The 20,469-nt window shown below is 40.1% G+C and overlaps 2 long non-coding RNA genes across 6 annotated transcripts in view; one reads left to right on the forward strand and one right to left on the reverse strand.

The window, feature by feature from the left end:
* Window positions 1–1,250: 1,250 nt before the first annotated feature.
* LOC117197853 (uncharacterized) lies at window positions 1,251–13,340 on the reverse strand. 2 transcript variants are annotated; one of them, XR_007478140.1, is made up of 3 exons: window positions 12,958–13,340; window positions 12,155–12,264; window positions 1,251–2,373 (listed from the first exon to the last, which is right to left on the reverse strand). It is a non-coding gene; the product is annotated as an uncharacterized LOC117197853 (long non-coding RNA). The 2 variants fall into 2 exon arrangements; XR_007478139.1 differs by lacking the exon at window positions 12,958–13,340 and adding an exon at window positions 12,559–12,917.
* A 1,871-nt stretch (window positions 13,341–15,211) lies between these two features.
* Window positions 15,212–20,469, forward strand: part of LOC125964859 (uncharacterized) — a 31,376-nt gene continuing 26,118 nt past the window's right edge. For 2 of the 4 annotated variants that reach the window (XR_007478137.1, XR_007478136.1), the window contains exons 1-3: window positions 15,212–15,581; window positions 18,968–19,091; window positions 20,168–20,263. This is a non-coding gene — a long non-coding RNA (uncharacterized LOC125964859). The remainder of the gene's footprint in view (window positions 15,582–18,967; window positions 19,092–20,167; window positions 20,264–20,469) is intronic. The other 2 variants (XR_007478135.1, XR_007478134.1) reach the window with 2 other exon arrangements.

The following is a 20,469-nucleotide window of genomic DNA, read 5'->3' on the forward strand; positions in this document are numbered from 1 at the left end:
TGGTAAGATGAGTGTTTTTTTGTTATATCCTAGATATTTTGTGTATTATAAGATTATGGACTCCATTTAATATTCTTTTTAGCAGTCACTGTGCAAGAGCCAGGTGGGTATATTTGTTCAGCTTCCTGCCAGGCTCTTACAAACCATCCTGGCCAGAATGGGACACTGACTCACACTGCTTTCTTGCAGATGGGTAGGGTGAAAGTTCAGGTCCCTCATCACCTCATTGTCACCTTCCTGGCAAAGGTGGGGCACTGACCCACACCACCTTGTTGCCTCTGAGTGGTGGTGTACGACCAGCTCACTGCTTGGCTCCACTGCCTCCCAGGTAGGGAAAGAGGGTGAGCAGAAGGCTGACTGACACCATTTTGTTACTGTGGGTAGGGGTGAAGCATCAGCTCCCCACAGGGCCCCACTGACATCAGGGGAGGGGAGAAGCAGAGTGTCAGCTACCCCTCCTTGCACTACTCCCTTCTGCCTCATTGATGCCAGGTGAGGTGGAGGGTTAGCTTCCCAATAGGCCTTGATGACAGGGGTGGGAAAGGTGAAGCCTAGTTGTAACTAGCTCTACCTTGTATATTCTTGTGAAGTTTCATTGCTACTACGTGGGGGTGGAGGCTCAGTTCAATGCTTGGCCCCACTGATGCTCTCCTGGAGGAGTGGGGGGAAATCAGACCACTGCTTGCTTCCAGGAAAGTACGGAATCCCAGCCCCTTTGACACTACTGTCTCTCTCTCGTTGTTTGTGTCTGGGTTTCAAAAATATGGTGGCTTTGCTTTCTGAGATGACCTGCTTTTATTCTCCTTCCTAATTTCAGTTTAAATCTCCTCTTTTCATTATCTCTGTTTTCCCTATCATGCTTGATTTTGATTCCACTGTAAGCAATTTCTCCTCATTGTGGGGCCTTGTCCTAAAAGGGAACCCCAGCAGGTCAATTCAGAGTTCATAGGAGCTATACTGCTCTTTCCCTTTTAGTCCATCTTAACATAGGCTCCTTGCACCCAAGTGGTACTGGAGACAATTAACTTCCTTTTAGAGCTGCTGTTCTCAAACTGTCCCATCTCATTGTTTTCCTTTCTTTCTCTTGCACAGATGCTACTAGTATGCAGGTCGTTTGTCTCCACATCCATATTTTGGAATTTGTGGGGATATCTTGTCATCTGTTTTCCTTTCTTTGGTAAATTAGTCCCTGATGTTTGATGTTTAGTTTTGTTTTGATACCTAAATGCTCTTTTATTTTTAATATGATTTTTGTTTGTTTGTTTGTTTGTTTTTGCAGTACACAGGCCTCTCACTGCCACGGCCTCTCCTGTTGTGGAGCACAGGCTCCGGACGCACAGGCCCAGCGGCCATAGCTCACGGGCCCAGCCGCTCTGTGGCACATGGGATCCTCACGGATCGGGGCATGAAACCGCGTCCCCTGCATCGGCAGGCAGACCCCCAACCACTGAGCCACCAGGGAAGCTCTAATATGATTTTTTAATTTTTATTTATTTATTTTTGGCCGCGTTGGGTCTTCGTTGCTGCACGCGGGCTTTCTCTAGTTGCAGCGAGTGGGGGCTACTCTTCGTTGTGGTGCGGTTTCTCACTGCAGTGGCTTCTCTTGTTGCGGAGCATGGGCTCTAGGCGTGTGGGCCTCAGTGGTTGTGGCACGTGGGCTCAGTAGTTGTGGATCGCAGGCTCAATAGTTGTGGCACATGGGCTTCGTTGCTCGGCGGCATGTGGGATCTTCCTGGACCAGGGCTCAAACCCGTGTCCCCTGCATTGGCAGGCATATTCTTAACCACTGCATCACCAGGGAAGCCCACTCTGTCTTTTTTTTTTTTTTTTTTAATGGTACATGGGCCTCTCACTGCCGTGGTCTCTCCCATTGCGGAGCACAGGCTCCGGACGCGCAGGCTCAGCAGCCATGGCTCACGGGCCCAGCCGCTCCGCGGCATGTGGGATCCTCCCGGACTGGGGCACGAACCCGTGTCCCCCGCATCGGCAGGCGGACTCTCAACCACTGCGCCACCAGGGAAGCCCCTCTGTCTTTTTTTATGTAGCAGTTTAGAGTGATTAAACAACTTTTCTACCACTGTTGTTGTCTTCCCAGAATCCTCTCTTTCTTTCCATTCTTCATTTTCTATTGTCCATTCTTCTCAGAACAGTCAGTGTGATGTTCTCTCTGCATTGTTTCTTCATGGATGAAGTGGTATCACATGTGTTCACATGTTATCCAAACAGAAGAGAATTCTCATTTTGAGTCAATGACTGATTTAAGCCACCCCTCCTACAGGTTCAATGATGATAACTGCTGCAAAGGAAACTTCAGCTAGTCTTTTATAGCCAACAGTGTGGAAGGATGAGATGTGTTCTTCAAATTTAAAATTTCTCTAATGGCATTGACATTTCATAATTAGACATAATATAAATATGCATGCAGTTAAAACGAATATATAACTCTTGCCACATGACTGAGATCAAGAGATTGATTCTTCCCTACTAATGTTTTTGTGAATTTTTTAAATCAGAGGCTTGCTGGTTCCACAGTTTCCAAGGAATAGAGATTAAAATGAGTCTAAAAAATCATCTTTTAAAATGAAATAGAAAATGTTTATCAAGAAATTAATATAATCTCTGTAATTTAGAATCAAAGGATAATTCAAAATACCTTATTAAAGGAAGCCTATCCTTCTAGAAATGCCCAATTTTCCATTGGTGCTCAAGCTTAAAAAGAATTTATCATGCGAAATCTGCATAAGGAAATAATGAAAAACTTACTGGGAAAAGGCTACTAATACGGCCTCATTATGATTACTAATAGATGAATATGCTCAAATTCTCAATAACTAAGGCTGCTTCCCTCCAATAACTCAGCAAATAGTTTTTATTTTTAAAAATTCAGATATAGTCACTTTTCTCATGGCCTTTAAAATCCCTCTCTTCACAGAAACCTGTAGAATTTTAAAACACAAATTAACTTATCTTCATGAATTTAGGTCCTTTTTGGGGAACCTATTTTTCAATCACATCAATCTACATAAATGTCAAGTAAATGACTAAATTCTGAACAGTTTTAATATGAATATGATTTTCCATATTATTTGTCTAGATATCTGATAATATGTTGTTAGAATAAGTACACACACATTTCCAAACTATTTCATTTTATGCAATCCAAGCATTTTTTATTAAATTAACAAGAAAAGTTTAACATTCATGTGGAGATGCAAAAGATCTAAATAACCAAAACAATTTTGTAAAATAAAAATAAAGTTGGAGGGTTTATATTATCTGATTTGAAGAATTACTATAAATCTATAGTAATCAAAATAGTGTGATATTGGCATAAGGATGGACATACAGAGTAATAGAGTAGAATAGCAAATCCAGAAATAAACTGAAACATTATGGTCTGGTCAATTAATTTTCTATACAGGTTCCAAGGTACTTCAATGAACAAGGATAGTCTTTTCCATAAATAGTGATGGAATAACTGAATATTTGTAGAGGGGAAAAGCTTAATCCTTACCGCATACTCCATATTATGCATAAAAATTAACACAAAGTGGACAATAGTCCTTACTTTAAAAGTTAAAAATGTAAAGTTTCTAAAGGGTGAAATTGTTTTTATGACTGTGAGGTAGGCAAGGATTTCTTTACAGATAACATTAAGCAAAAAGAAAAAAAAATCTATAAATTAGACTTCATCATAATGAAACCTTCTGCTCTTTGAGAAAATCTCTTAAGAAAATAAAAAGCTAATCATGTGATGAAATGTTTTATATCTTGATTATCGATGTCAAATCCGGTTATGATGCTTCACTATTGCTTTGCAAGATATTACCATTGGAGGAAAATGGATACATGGGATATCTCTGTACATTTCTTACAACTGAATATTTATCTACAATTTATATTTATATTTATCTACAATTATCTCAAAATAAAATGTTTAATCTAAAAAGAGCACACCAAAGACTGAGAGAAAACATTCTCAAAATATATATCTGACAAAGAGGCTGTATACAAAATATATTTTAAAATTTTAGAGCTAAAAATTAAGAAGATGAAATCTCAATAAAAGACAAAAATTTGAACAGACCCTTCATAAAATGTTGCATACCAATAATGACAGGAAAATACACTCAATATAATTTTCTATTCAAGAGATGCAAGTGAAACCCCTAACCAATAGAATGGCTAAAATTAAATGACTGATACTTTTCTGGTTCCAGACTAGATATAAGCACATGCTCCTATGTTCCCCCTACTATTTACAAAACAAACAAACAAAAAACCAAAATAACCCTAGACAAAATTTATAAAGCAACCAACAAAATACTCTGAAGGTAGAGGGAAGAAGACAGATTGTATAAAGATCTTGAGACTAGAGAAAAGCCAGTGGTGATTTCCTGTAGGTTTTTTGTTTGTTTGTTTTTGGTTTTTTGCCTCATATATCATAGCCTGGGCACTGAAGAGACCTGGAAAAAACAATGGGCACAGACAAAAATGGGCACAGACAATGGGCACAGACAAACAGAAAAACTTCCAGAAAAATCCCACTCTCTCTAGCAAAAGGACCAGGAAAAAGGACAGAAACTTTTTACCATTCCTTCCCAATTTAGGAAAACAGAAAAAAGCACACACACACACACACACACACACACACACACACACACACCCCTTAATTGTCACTGGGCACTGCAGCTGCAGAGACTGTAGACAGAGTCTTGTCTTCCATCCCCACCTTGCAATAACAGGGAGGCACCCCCTTGTCAGCCATGTCCCCCTGTGTATGAAGTCCTGACATTCATTCCTGACAAGTAATAATGAAGCAGCACTTTCCATTTACAACCATGGAGACTGTGGGAAAAGACTGATTTTCTATCTCTTCCCTTCAATAACTAGGTGGAATCCAACCCTCTCTAGATAACCAGAGACTGTGGGAACAGACTTGTCTTCCATGCCTGACCTGAAATAGCAAGGTGGTATCCCTTCCCCTCCACATTGAATGCTGCAGCTGCAGAGAATATCAACAAAGTTCTGTCTGTGCTTACCACCCTTCAGAAAAAGGGATGCCCCTCCCAACTAGATAATGGGAAGGGGGGCACTATAGAGAGAAGTGAACTAGAGAAAGAAATTTTCTCAATCTGTGCATGAAGTCCTGGACAGAACTCTGGACAGCCCATGCATAAAACCAACAAGAAACAAGAAAAGGTTTGAGAACTGAACACTGGTGTGGAATTCTGCCCAGGTTTCAAATGGGTCTCTGGACAGCACACAGTGGAACAAATCTGGATAGCCCTGCAAAGCCTTTGAAAACTAAATTAATTTTTGAACCACAGCCCACAAAATTGGAACAGGAAGTGCATTTTAAACCAAAACATTTGCCTGCTAAAATGGAAGATTTAAATAGGAACCAGAATCTCAACCCAAAATTGCACATCACGTTGAGAGGCTAAAAAATCTCAACTTAAATGAGAAATGTAAATCATAGACTAGCAACACTGATATGACACAGAGGTTGGAATTACTGACAAGGGTTTTAAAGTAGTTGTCATAAAAATGCCACAATAAGCAATTGTGAATTATCTTGAAACAAATGAGAAAATAGAAATTCTTAGCAAAGAAAAAGAACAGATAAGGAAGTGGAAATCTGTCAAAGTGAAAAATGCATTAACTGAAATAAAAATTCACTGGATGGGCTCATTACCTGAATGAAGACGAAAGAAGAAAGAATTAGTGAATTCAAGGAAATATTAATAGAAATTATCCAATCTAAATGACAGACAGAAAACAACCTTAGGGACCTGTGGAACAAAAACCAAAGGTCTGACATTGATGTCCTCAAAGTCCCAGAAACAGAAGAGAAAGAGAATGGAACTGAATAAATATTTGAAGAAATAGTAACCGTGAACTTCCAATACTTAGAAAAAGGCAAAAAACTAATGTCTGAAGAAGCTGAGCAAAGCCCTGACAAGAAAAATCCAAATAATTCCATATTGAGACATATCAGAATAAAATTTATGAAAAATAAGCACAAAGATACATCCTTGAAAGCAGCCAGAGATAAATGAGGCTTAACTTATAGGAGAGTAATGATTTGAATGACAGAGGATTTATCATCAGAAACAATGGAAGCCAGAATGAATGGCACAACCTTTTTAAAGTGCTGAAAGAAAGAACTGTCAACCCAAAGTTTTATATCCAGAAAAAATATTCTCTAAGACGAAGATGAAATAAAGACATTCTCAAATGAATCAAAAGTAAGAGAATTTGTCATCAGCAGATCTTCTCTAAAAGAATGGCTAAAGTAAGTTCTTCAGACAGAAAGGAAATAATAGCAAAAGAAAGCTTAGAACATCCAAAATGGAGGAAAACCAATAGGAAGAGTAAATATATAGTTAATACAATATACTATTCTTTCTGTCTTCTGAGTTTTTCAGTTTTTAGTGGGTCAAAGTAAAAATGATAACATTGTCTAATGTGATTCTCAATGTAAGTAGAAGTAATATTTAAGACAACTGTATTATAAAGAGGGTAATTTAAGGGACCAGAAAGCTCATAAAGCTTCTACATAATCTTTGAAGTAGTAAGGCCTTGATACCAGTAGAGAGTGATATGTTACAGACTGGAAGAATGGATTACGAGAAACAAAGACAAAACAAAAAAAGACCAAACTATATGCTACATACAGAAAACTCACTTGAAATGTAATGATATAGGTATGCTCAAAGTAAAAGTACCAAAAAGATATAACAGGCAAACACTAAGCCAAGAAAACTGGAATAACCATATTAATATCAGACAAAGTAGATTCCAGAACAACAAAAAAAATTACCAGGGACAAAAAGAACATTACATAATTATAAAATAAAAGAGTCACTTCATGAGGAAGAGATAACAATTCTAATTATATATGCATCGAACAACAGAGATTCAAACTACAGTACATGAAGCAAAATCTGACAGAACTGAAAGGAGAAATAGATGATAGACTATAATTATAGGTTGGGATTTTAACACCTCAGTGATGATAGAAGCAATGAACAGAAAGTCAGCAAAGATATAAAAGAATTGAAGAACACCATCAATCGACAGGATCTAGGGAATTCCCTGGTGGACCGGTGGTTAGCACTCGGTGCTTTCACTGCCATGGGCCCAGGTTCAATCCCTGGTCGGGGAACTAAGATCCCACAAGCCATGTAGCATGGCAAAAAAAAAACCCCAAACAGGATCTAATTGAAATGTATTGAATAACAGCAGAATACATCATTTCAAGTGCACCTGGAACACAAAGATAGGCTATGTCCTGGGAAATAAAACAAATATGAAAAATATTAAAAGAATTAAAGTCATACAAAATATATTCTCTGACCATGGGGGAATCAAACTTGAAAGCAATAACAGAAAAGTAATAGGAAAATCTCCTGACCTTGGAAATTAAACAACACTATTCTCAACATTCCAGTGGTCAAAAGGAAGCTTCATGAAAAAAATACATAAGTGAAAGTAAAAATATAGCATAACATCTACTGGATGTAGGTAAAGCAGTGTTTAAAAGGAAATTTAGAGCACTAAAGTTTTATATTAGAAAAAAAATCTCAAACCAACAATCTAAGTTTCTACCACAAGAAAATAGAAAAAGAAGGGAAAATAAACAGAAAGCTAGAAGAAAGGGAATGGTAAAGATAAGAACAAGAATTAGTACAATTAAAACATGAAAACAAAAGAGAAAATCAAAGGCAAAACTTTGGGTTTTTTGAAAATATAAGTGAAATTGATAAACTTCTAGCAAGACTGACAATGACAAAAGGAAGATACAAATTACCAACATCAGGGATGAAAGAATTCCTACAGAACCCACAGATATTAAAAAGGACAATAAGAGAATAACATGAACAAGTCTATACATAGAAATTCAACAAATTAGACAAAATGGTCCAATTCCTTGAAAACTACAAACACAAAACTCACCCAAGATGAAATCGATCATTTAAGTAGTCTTATATTAAATAGATTGAACGTGCAGAAAAACACACACACACACAAACACACACACACACCTGCAAAAAAGGAGATTTCCAGATCAGTTTTCTTCACTGGTGAGTCTACCAAACATTTAAAGATGAAATAATGTGTGGAATCTAGTCAAACTCATAGAAGCAGACAGTAGAATTGTGATTGCCCAGGGCTGGGAGGAGGAGGAAATGGGGAGATGCTGGTGACAGGGTACAAAGTTTCAGGTATGCAAGATAAGTTCTGGAAATCTAATGTATGGTGGGCAATGTGACTAAAATTAACAATATTTGAAATTTGCTATGAGATTAAATTGTAAGTGTTATCACCGTAAAAAAAAGAAGAAGAAAAAGAAAATGGTAACTATGTGAGGTAGTGGATATGTAAATTAGCTTCTTTGTGGTGATCACAATATATATGTGTATCGAAGTACCAAGTTACACACCTTGAATATAAATGATTTTTATTTGTCAATTATACCTCAATGAAGCTGGGGGTGATATAACACCAATTCTACACAAACTCTTCCAGAAAACAAAAGTGGAGGAAACACTTCCCACCTCATTTTATAAGGCCAATATCAAAGTCAAAGACAGTACGAAAAAAGAAAACTATATCAATTTCCCTTATGAACATAGACATACAAGTTCTCAACAAAATATAAGTCAATCATATCCATAAGTATATAAAAAGAAAGATACAATATAGCCAGGTACAGTTTAGTCCACAAATGCAAGGCTGGTTCAATATATGAAAATTAACCAGTGTAATCTGCAATTTTGACAGGGTAAAGAAGAAAAACCACATGATCCAATCAGTTGGTACAGAAAAAGCACTGGACCAAAGGCAACATCTATTCAACAACAACTCTCAGCAAACTAGAAATAAAAGGGAATTTCCTCAATCTGATAAAGAACTACAAAATTACTGAAGCTAACATCACACTTAATGATTTAAGTCCTAATGCTTTTCCCTTAAAATTATTACCACAGCAAGGGTGCTCACTTTCCCCAAAACAACTTACATTGTACTGGAAACCCTGGCTATTTCAATAATTTGAGAAAAGAAAAAGCAAGGCAAGTCATACAAATTGGAAAGGAAAAACTAAATCTACCCTTACTTGCTGATTGCATGATTGTCTACACAGAAAATCCAAGGAATTTACCAAAACATTCCTAAAACTATAGAGTTTAGCAAGATCATGGAATACAAGATCAACACACAAATATCAGTTATATTTCTATACATTAGTAATGAACATTGGAAACTGAAATAAAAAACATATTATTATTTACAATTGTTCCAAAAAATTAAAAAGAATTTGACAAAACATGTGCAGGATCTGTATGCAAAAAATACAAAATGTTGGCTAAAAAATCAAAGAAGAAAAATGGAGACACATGCCATGTTCATAGATTAGAAGCCTCAATACAGCTCAGGTTCCTGGGGTTTTGGAGTAAGTTATGCCTTTACCTCATGATAATCGTCTTCCATTTGAAAAGCAGCTTCTGATTTGCCATTGGGTCCTGATGGAGACTGAACATGGGATACCAAGTGACTATGTGAACCAAAATATCTATCATCAACTTGTATAATCTACTTCACCGAACCAAAATATTGGATATGTATAAAGCTATTCCTTTGTTAAATGGGATGGTAAATATAAGACCAGACCAAAACAGAGAAGGTATAAGCAAACTGTATAATCAAGTGGTTCACAGTCATATGGTACTTACATTAGGGAACTGTTGACCAAAACCGCCTGCACATTTGGCCAGGTATAATGATAACCACTTGCATGAGGTATCTCACAATAAGAGATCCCAATAAGGAACACAGTGCTGTCACAAAAGCTAACAGGGAGAATTCAGGAGGGGCCTAAAAGAGGGGGGAGACACCAGTCCATGTCCTACCAACCTCCCAGAATCCTTCTCACTGGAATCCATCTTGGCTGAGAGATGCACGGGCCACCAGGAAGGACCATTGACTCAGACCGAATATGGGCCAAGAAAGATGATTGGCCAGAGACAACCCGGAAACTAATCACATTACCATAAAACCCGAGACTGTGAGCCACGTGGCAGAGCAGTTCTTCTGGGTTCCCTTACCCTGCTGCTCTCTGCCCGGGCACCCCTTCCCAATAAAGTCTTCTGCTTTGTCAGTACACGTGTTTCCTCGGACAATTCATTTCTGAGCGTTAGACAAGAGCCCACTCTCGGGCCCTGGAAGGTGTTCCCTTTCCTGCAACACTTACTCCTATTGACTCACCACATGACCTTCAATGCTCCTTAGAGTCCCATGGGGGTCCACTATAAATGTTTAACAGAGGAGGAAAGAGTACTCTCCTTGGGTGACAGATGTGTCTGCAAGGGAAGGTGGCAGAATGCTGGCCCTGAAAGGCTATAGTGAAGAGAAATCCTCCTTAGTGGGCAGAGTTTGGGGAGGTATATCTGATTGTCCACTTTGTGTGGAAGGAGATGTGTTTAGAATCATAATAATTCAATATGAATGGCTCAATGAACTCACTGGTAATCCGGGGCTGGTAAAGAATATAACTGGAAAATTAACAAGGAGACCTGGAGGAGACTCTGTGGATGCACTTCTAGGAACCAAACAGAGTGGGAGGATGTAAATAGTCACTACCGGACAGGACATGAGAGGGTGAAAAACAAGTGCAGTTTGGGTATTTATTCCTTTGGCCTTCAATACTAAGCCATTCTAATGTTCCTCTTAAGACCATAGCTCCTCTTGGGGCAGTCTTTCCTGCCAAGTTGTAGTTATACTCCCTGCATGCCTTTTGGTGATAATGTCTCCCTACAGTCACTAGTCACAGGGTGTGTCTCACCAACCCTGCCCTTATTTCATTAGATCTCCTTAAGTGTCCCATTGTTTCTTAACAACTGACCACAGCAACCCTGATCACAAACTCCACAAGAGTAGGGACTTTTATCTCTTATATTGTTTGTTAAAATCCCAACATCTAGAATGATGTGTCACACAGCAGGCTTTCAATAAATGTTTGTTGAACGAATATATGTATGGTCCACTTTCTCTCCATTAGAACATGAATAGCAATTCCTTAAGCATCACTAATAATTACTTATCAAAAATGCATGCTATCTGGTGTTGGAATGGATGTGAGGAAACAGCATAAATTGATACAGCCTTTCTCAGGACTATTTGTTAGCATCTATAAAATGTTTAACATGTACACTTTTTTTTCTTTTCTTTTCTTTTCTTTTTTCATTTTTTTTTGCCACGTGGCTTTCAGGATGTTGGTTCCTGGACCAGGGATGGAAACCGGCCCTTGGCGGTGAAAGCACAGAGTCCTAACCACTGGTCCACCAGGGAATTCCCACTTGCACACATTTTAACTGAGCAAGTCTATCATTTTGGCTTTTTTGCCAAAGGAATAATCACACATATATGCAAAAGATGTATGGGCAATGATGTTTGCTATATATTATTTATAAAAGTGAAAATTGGAAACAAACTGAACATCAATAACAAAAAGATTGATTAAATAAACATGATATACCCCTACAATGCAGCTAAGGAAAAGAATGATTTAGCCTGACCAGACAACTGGATCAGGAGACAACTTGTACAAAAACAAGTTGTAAATAAGTAGTAACCATGCTTTTTGAAAAATGCAGCTAGCTGTAACATAAAGTCTAGAATTCAGCATCAGTTAATACTGGTTTTATATGGAAGATGGGATGGAGAGTAGAGGTAAATTCCATTATCCAGCATGTATTTATAATTTAAAAAGAAACATTTAAATATACTTACATTAAAAAATAAACAGGAACAACTCAAGTGTTTAAAAAATAACAAGGCTTATTTAATAGCCTTGCTCAGCACATAACGTAAGGGTGATAAAATATCAAGTTGCAAAGCTTATTACAACACTAATAAATGTAGTTGGGTTGACTGTCTACTATACTGTCACACTTAGCTTTCACAGTATGAGTTCAAGGATATTTATCTAGAAAGCTGCACTTAACAAAAAAGCGTATTTGATTATTAATAAACCAATTGCATTTTTTATGGATAATATGTTTTTTTTGTCCTTCCCAAAGAGTCCACATGACAGAGTAGGGTTCATTTTTGCAAAGATGGAAAATTCAGTCTAATTAAGGGGACATACCTGAAGCAGGAGACAGATGGGCCCCAGGCTGAACAGTTTCTCCCCTGTGGACAGAAACTCCACAATGGAGGATGATGGAGGAAGCTGGGATGATGGATGGAGGCTGGGATCTGCACAGATAAGAGATAAAAGACCACATATTCCTCATTCTCGAAGTCAAGGAGACCTCCCTGACTACACATGCGCAGAAAGGCTCCTTGGAGGTCAAAAAGGGAGGGGGCACCACCCACAGTAAGTGATGCCAACATACCCATAGGCTTTTTCGCTAGAACCCATCTTGGCTAAGAGATGCGCACATGGGAGGACCCTGAGATATACCATATACAGACTCAGAACCAGGCAAAGCAACATGATTGGCCAAAGGAAACCCGGAAGAAATGCCCCATAAAAGTGATTCAAACTACCGGGAGGGCGTGACTCTATCTGAGGTCGCCCGTGTGTCTCTCCACACATATGTACTCTTTTTCCTCCTAATAAACACTTTCCTTGTTTCACTACTTTCCGTCTCTATGTGGAAATTCATTTCTGCACAGCTGACAGGCCAGGGCCTTGTCACTGGCCACTCGTCCCTGGTGGTCAGGTGACTAGGATTCAGTGCTCTCACTGCCACTGCCCGACCTCAGTCTCTGGCCGAAACCGAAATCCTGCTTAAAGCCGCTGCAGGCCGAGGCCACCTGAGGTCATACTCATGACCATTGGGAACAGACCAACGTACAAGACTCCTTTCCCAGCTGAGGTAAACCCAGACTCCTTTCACGCTGGCCGAGGGCCTGGAGGGTGTGGGTGCGGTGGCAGGAGTTTACCTCACGGGAGACGTGCCTAGATCCCGGCTGCGTCTGTCCCCCAAGCCTCAGGCATCGGAGCACGCCAGCAGACCCGTCCTGAGCAGCTGAGGACGCGCCCAGACCCGCGCCGCCATAGCCGCTCTGGCAAAGCTGCGCCGGAAGACGCCTGCAGATCCAGCCAAGCAAGGCAGGAGGACGCGCCCAGACGCAGAACTGCGGAGGATTCCACAAGCGAGGTGGAGCTAGGCCAGAGGACAAGCCAAGGGAGCCGCGTCCGTGGCGGCGGGGCCTGGGGAGCAGCGAGGAGAGCTCTTTAGCGCCCGCTGAACTGTGCCCGCCGCCCCCTCCGGTGGCCCCAGCCCAGTCCACACCAACAGCACGCACTCTGAGGAGGCTGAACGGCCCGGTGAAGCGGGTTCCCAGGCGTGGGCGGGAACGAAAGCTTCCTAGGAAAGCTGCTGAACCTTTATGCCTGTGTTCACTTAAATTGCACTAACTTCTTGATGGCTGTAATCCTTTTTTCACTGTATGAATAGGACCAAACTTTAACAATCACTGTCATAGAAAAAATGATTGATGTGAAATAATATTGACCAGATACATGCTCAATATATGTAATTTAGTTAAAAGATGTTCCTATAATATTATGCTCATATGTGCCTAATTTGGTTAAAAGAAAAAACCAACAGGATGCTCACTAAGGCTGCAGTAGGGTCACCTCTGAGAAATGAGTGCTTTTCTTTTTTTTTTCTTTTTTTTTTTTTTTGCGGTACGCGGGCCTCTCACTGTTGTGGCCTCTCCCGTTGCGGAGCACAAGCTCCGGACTCGCAGGCTCAGCGGCTATGGCTCACGGGCCCAGCCACTCTGCGGCACACGGGATCTTCCCGGACCGGGGCACGAACCCGTGTCCCCTGCATCGGCAGGCGGACTCTCAACCACTGCGCCACCAGGGAGGCCCCCTGAGTGCTTTTCTTTTTTTTCTTTTTTTTTTTTCTGAGTGTTTTTCTTGATAATCATTTTCTTATTTTGAATTGTGTGTATTTTCGTGCATTATGCATTTTTGAAATTTGCTCTTTTCCCTTTCCTGAGATAAATTCTGTTGGTCACAGATACTTTCTTTTATGGTACCGTTGTGCTTAATGTTCAAGTGTCTTATTTGCCTTATTCCCCAAAGTTATTTGTATCTTGACTACTTTTGGCAACTTAGAGTTTTAACAGGGCATTGATGGAAAGAGAATGCCTATCCTTTTCTTTGTATTACAAAAATTTGAAAAACAGTGATGGAATAAAAGCTATGTCTTAAGGCAGGACAAGAAATTTTAAGCATAACATATTCCTTGCCCCTATTAGGCCAGCCCTAAAGTGCTGTGTGCATCTGCATTATACATTAACCAGACCTCCTCAAAGGCAGGAATGCCTGCTCCACCGTAAAGGTCAGTGTTTTCTTTTTCTCCTTCTGATACCAGTAACATAACTTCTTAGAAGATTAATTTTTCCTTTCCTAATCCTGTAAGGGGTCATAGTGACCTACTTCTCCCCTTGTACGTGCAGGTCTGGACTATGTATCTTCAGGGAACTTTATGTAAAATATCAGTGTGTCATTATGACGTACCATCCTTTGTCTCGAAAATGTATATGACTATGACTTTGACTTCTAACAGGTGGAATAGTCCTCAGTTTTCTGAAAGACTGTTTCCAGGTCTGTAATCCACAGGTTGGCTTGAATAAAATTCTTTCTCCTTTAGATCAGCTATTAATTTTTCCTAGACAACAAAAAAATAGAAAATGGTAAAATGAGTATCCATAAATAGCTATGCCCTCCATCAGCTTAAGAAACCTAACCTTTTGCTGTATTTGCTTTAATTAGTTTTTGCTCAAATTTTATAAAATGAATTAACAAGATGACTTCAGTGCAAACCGTGTCCTTATGCATGCCTTTACAAAATCAATACATTTTCCAGTCAATCAATATAATTCCATGTAACAACTGAGTAACTAATATTCGCTGACATTATTATGCTCAATTCCTAATCACCACTCCACATTCAAATTTCCCAAATTGTTCCCAGCGTCTTTGGCAACTGTTGTTTTCCCCTTCGGAGTGGGATGCAAGACCATGCGATGTAGTACTTGGCAGTAAAGTTCAAATTAACCCATAACGCCTGGGGTCTCTGAGAGAACCTGGGCAGAAGGGAACATATAGCACACTTTGCAACAGTCTAATAATAAAGAAGAAACGCTGCAAAGAAACGGCAAGTCACAGAGATTTATGGGAAATGTAGTCTTGAATCTGGTTGGGTCGCCGTGCAGCCCTCTGGGTAGTGTCTAGGCTACATTTGCGCGTGTGCAGGCCCAGCTGCGCGTTCCTGTTTCCGCACTTTCATCCTTGGTTGATAGTTGATGCTGGGTCCTTGATTGTCCTCCTGTAGAGTGGATTTGGGGGGATGGAGACTCCGCGCCTCACGGGAACTTCTGGATCGTTTGTCTGGCCCCACCTGCAGCCGGACCGGAAAAAAGCCCCCGCGGCGGCCGTGGTAGGGAGCGTGGTGCTTGTTTGTTTATAATGCGGATGGTGAGCGTGCCAGAAAGCGCAGGCTGAGGGTTTATGGTGGAGCCCGAGCTCTGGAGCCAGAAAGACCCAGGTAAATTCCAGCTCTGTCACCTTTAAGCAGGGGCGACAGAAGGAACCTGGATAAGAAGCAAGTTTCTCATCTGTCAGTAAGGACATTAATAATGGCTGCTTCGTGGCATTGTTTTAAAACTCAGATAAGTCATCACCTGTAAATCAGGTAGGCTAGTGCAGGGTACTAAGCCCTGGGTACTTGACAACTGCTATTATATGTAGAAGACACTTCGTTCTTTTTATTGGTTGGAGTATGTATAAACCTCAACCATTCTGTGAGGTCTGTATAAGCATCTGCATTAAAAATAACCGAAGCTCAGGTTAGTGGACTGATGGCTCAGGTCACAAGCTAGCAATGAGGGAGTCTGGATTCAAGGGCAGGTGTGCTTTACTTCCAATCTCAGGCTTTGTCTAAATATCACATCTGCCAGAAATCAGCATTGCAGCCTTCACAGCACCTAACAGAGTAACTTGTCCCCAAATCTCCAGGGATATAATAGTAAGTGAATGTAGATGGAATCCTACCATATGTCAAATGTATTCTGGGATTTCTGTTGTCTCCTCAGATCCTTTGAGTCAGACAGAGCCTCCTATCCCTTCATGCACTTCAGGCTGTGTTTTCAGTCTAAGATTATAATGAATTCAAGAAGGTCAGCTTTCTGGCCTTAAAATTGTGGTCTAGGACTAGATTCCAGCTCCTGGGAAATTCATTTTAGAGCACAGCAGCTCTTGTGAAGTACAAAGCAGGGGGACTCTGGTAAAGGAGTCTTACCTGGAAGAGAGCACCCCCTGACCTTAGACCTCTCTCCAGCGCTACAGAGTGGAGGCAGAAGAGCCCAGGAGCAGGTCTGCACAAGATCAGGAAGTAGTTCTTGATCCTTCTGCCAGGAATGAGCCAGACTTGGTAATGCCACCACATTCAGAAGCCACCACATGGCGTGACAGTTGGGAGTTTGGGCCAGTCTTGAAAAGAGCAAGGTGAGCTGGGGTGGCCCAGGGGCAGGCTGCTCAGGGAAGGCCACTTTGTTGGAGAGCTAGTGAGGTTGAGGCCTGGGAGTAAAGGATAACCAGGCAGAGGGCGGAAACGCTGTCTCCACTCTCCCTAAATTGCCCTTTTACAGATGCTGCTGTCACACATATGGCACTATCCTGACTTCAGAGTCCCACGGTGATGGTTCCTGAAAGGTTTCTATGGTCATCTACCTCTGACTCATTTAAAACTTTCAAGACATTAGACCTGAGAGTGTCAGTGAATTGTCCAGGGCCAATTATTGTGACAGATCCAGGAGTCAAACAGTGCCATTCACTCTGTCTCCGGTCCGTGTTTCAGTAGTTTGTTCCTTTCTATTGATGAGTAGTCATCTGTTGTGTGGCTAGTCCACAGTTTATTTATCCATTCACCAGTTGATGCATATTTGGGTTATTTCCAGCCATAAATATTCATATACAGGTTTCTTTGTGTGAACATATGTCTTCAGTCTCTTGGGTTAATGTGAAGGAGTGAGTGGATTTGCTGGGTCTCATAATAATTATATGTCTAATGTTGTAAGAAAATGTCAAATTGTTTTCCAAAGTGGCTGTCCTAGTTTGCATTCCCATCAGCAATGTGTCAGTGTCCTGGTTACTCTGTATGTTCACCAGCATTTAACAATATCAGGTTTTTTATTTGAGCCATTATTTTAGGTTTGTAATGGTATTTCATTTTAGTTTTAATTTGAATTTTTCTAATGCCTAATAATAAGCATGTTTAATAAGCATGTTATCCATTACTCTTTGGTGAAGGTGCCTATTTGATTGGAGACTTACATATGTTCTATAAAAATATTTCCACAGATACATGATTTGTAGATATTCTCTCTCAGTTTTAGGTTTTTTCATATTCTTAACAGTAATTTTCAAAGAGCAGAGGTTTTAAATTTATCAATTTTTCATAACTTTTTCAGTTTCTTTTATGAATGTATTAGTCTATGCTGGCTGCTATAACAGAATATCACACACTGGGTGGCTTAAACAGCAGAAATATCTCATAACTCTGGAGGTTGGAAGTCCAAGATCAATATGTCATCAGTGTTGGTTTCTGGTGAACCAACTCTTCCAGGCTCACAGAGGGCCACCTTATTGCTGTGTTCTCACATGGCCTTTCCTCTGTACACACACAGAAAGAGAGAGATCTCTGGTGTCTCTTCCTCTTCTTATAAGGACATTGGTCCTATCAGATTAGGGCCCCACCTATTTTAACTTCATTTAACCTTAATTACCTCCTTAAAGACCCTATCTCCAAATACAGTCACATTGGGGGTTAGGGCTTCAACATATGAATTTTGGGGGACACAATTCAGTAAATAACAATGATATATGCTTTTTTGTCCTATCTAAGAAATATTTGCCTAATATGGCCAAAAGCATTTTACCTTTTTATTCCCCTTATATATGTTTGAAAATTATAGCACCATTTGTTGAGAAATATGAACTTTGTTCATTGGATTGCCATGGTACCTCTGCTGGAAATCTGTTGAGTATAAATATGAGCTCCTGAATTACAGGTCTGGTTCTGAGTATTCCCTCCAGGGCTTACACGCTTCTATTCATTGATTCCCCCATTACCCCAGCAGAGGACTCTGGCTGAGGATTTGTGTAACCTAGGGAGTGCTCAGGTGTATAAACCATTGGTGTATAAGAAATGATTATAGGTACCCTATTTATAATGACTTTATCTTTAAAAAGACACTAAGCTTTGGGACTTCCCTGGTGGTCCAGTGGTAAAGAATCCATCTTCCAATGCAAGGGACACGGATTCAATCCCTGGTTGAGGAACTAAGATCCCACATGCCGCGGGGCAACTAAGCCTGCGCATCACAACTACTGAGCTCACGCACCTCAACCAGAGGGCCCACGTGCCGCAAACTACAGAGCCCACGTGTCCTGGAGCTTGCACACCACAACTAGAGAGAGAAAACCCACAGGCCGCAACTAGAGAGAAGCCCACATGCCACAACTAGAGAGAAGCCTGCAAGCCACGATGAAAGATCCTACATGCCTCAAGGAAGATCCCATGTGCTGCAACTAACACACGGCGCAGCCAAAAAATAAAATAAAATAAAATAAATAAATGTTTTTTAAAAAAGGCACTAAGCTTTCTTGGTAGTATATTAACTGAGATTATAAGTACATATTTTAGAAATATATACAAATGAATTAGGGCATGAAAATAATATTTGTACTAATTGTGTGATGCCCCCAAAGTATAAGACAAAATTAGGGCTGTAATAATTAATAATTTTATTTATTATTTTACAATATTTTGCTTTAAACTCTCAACGGTAAACATCACAAGAGTTTTCAAAGGTATTTTCTATGTTACCTGTTTCTAAACCCTTCAGATTAATCAGAAATGTGCTATTACAGGCATGAGTGTCATTCAAGGATGTGACTGTGGATTTAACCCAGGAGTGGAAACACTTGGGCCCTGCTCAGAGTATCCTGTACAGAGATGTGATACTGGAGAACTACAGCCACCTCCTCTCAGTGGGTGAGCAGCCTTTACCATGTGAATGCCTCAAGAATGCAATCCTGTTTATTCTCTTGTTCTTAACTGCTACTTTTATCATATGTGTCATATCCTGTTGTTTCTTTTGACTCACTCTTCTCCTGGTTAAGGGTCACATGTGCCTTCTTTTCATACTTCATAATTTTTTATTGGTTGCCAGTTATGGATTTTAATTTGTCGGGTGCTGTATTTTTTGGTATTTTAAAATATCTGGGGGCTTTCTCTGGAATAAAGTTATTTGGAATTAGTTTTATCCTTTCAAGATCTAAAGCTTTGTTCTCTTGGATTCAGAGCAGTCTAGGGCTGGCTTTGCTCCTGTACTAAGGCAGATCTTTCAGATTATTCTACTGAGTCATCCATGAATTAAGAGATCTTTCTACTCCGGCTGGTAGGATAACAAGCTTCTCATCTCTGTCTGTGCTTTGGTGATTTATCATCCTACTCCTTGCCAGTGATTCTTTCCCCAGTCTCAGGTAGTTTCCATACATGCCTGCACAAGTCTCTACTCAGCCAAAGACTCAAGGAGATCTTTCTGCAGATTTCTACAGCTCTTCCTTACTACAGCTCTTTCCCCTCCAGTATTTTGTCTTGAAGATTCTAGCTGCCTTGGCATTCCTAAATTACTAACTCTGTCTCCTCAACTTACTGAGAGTGTCAGGCTCTCTTTGGCTTCCCTTACTGTGTTGTGGCATAGAAATTTTCTATACTGTGGCAGTAATGGGACTCACCTAATTTGTTTCCTTTTTCTTAAGAATTCCTGTCCTGCACTGCCTATTGTTCCATTTTGTATGATTTTCTACTTGTTTGACATGAGGAGGTAAAGTGATAGTCCCCATGAAGTCCCATGTATAAAACCCCACACATGGACTATTTTTAGAATTTAATTATTTAGTCCTAAGGTTCAGGGATTCAAGAAGATTCATTCCTTCTGTCACCTCCTCAGAAAGGTCAAATGAGCACCTTCATTGTATAGTTCCTGAAGCTGTACCTTCCTTTGTATCCAGAAGTATTGAAGCCCATGTAGCTGATCCAAATTATAAATTCTTTTCCACTTATAGAGTATTGCTTTAGAAAACCAGATGTGACCTTCAATTTGGAGGAAGGAGAAGATCCATGGTTATTAGAGGAAGAATTTCTAAATAGGAGCTACTCAGGTGAGTTACTGAGTACTAGAAGAAGGTATCCAGGGAAAAGTAAATCCAAAGTGATCAGTTATAGGTAGGAATTTTAATTTTAATTTTATTTATTTATTGGCCATGCCGCATGGCTTGCGAGATCTTAGTTCCCCAACCAGGGATCAAACCTGCACCCTTGGCAGTGAAAGCATGGAGTCCTAACCCTGGACCACCAGGGAATTCCC

This window comes from Orcinus orca, chromosome 6, assembly GCF_937001465.1.
Source record: "Orcinus orca chromosome 6, mOrcOrc1.1, whole genome shotgun sequence".
Lineage (NCBI taxonomy): Eukaryota > Metazoa > Chordata > Mammalia > Artiodactyla > Delphinidae > Orcinus > Orcinus orca.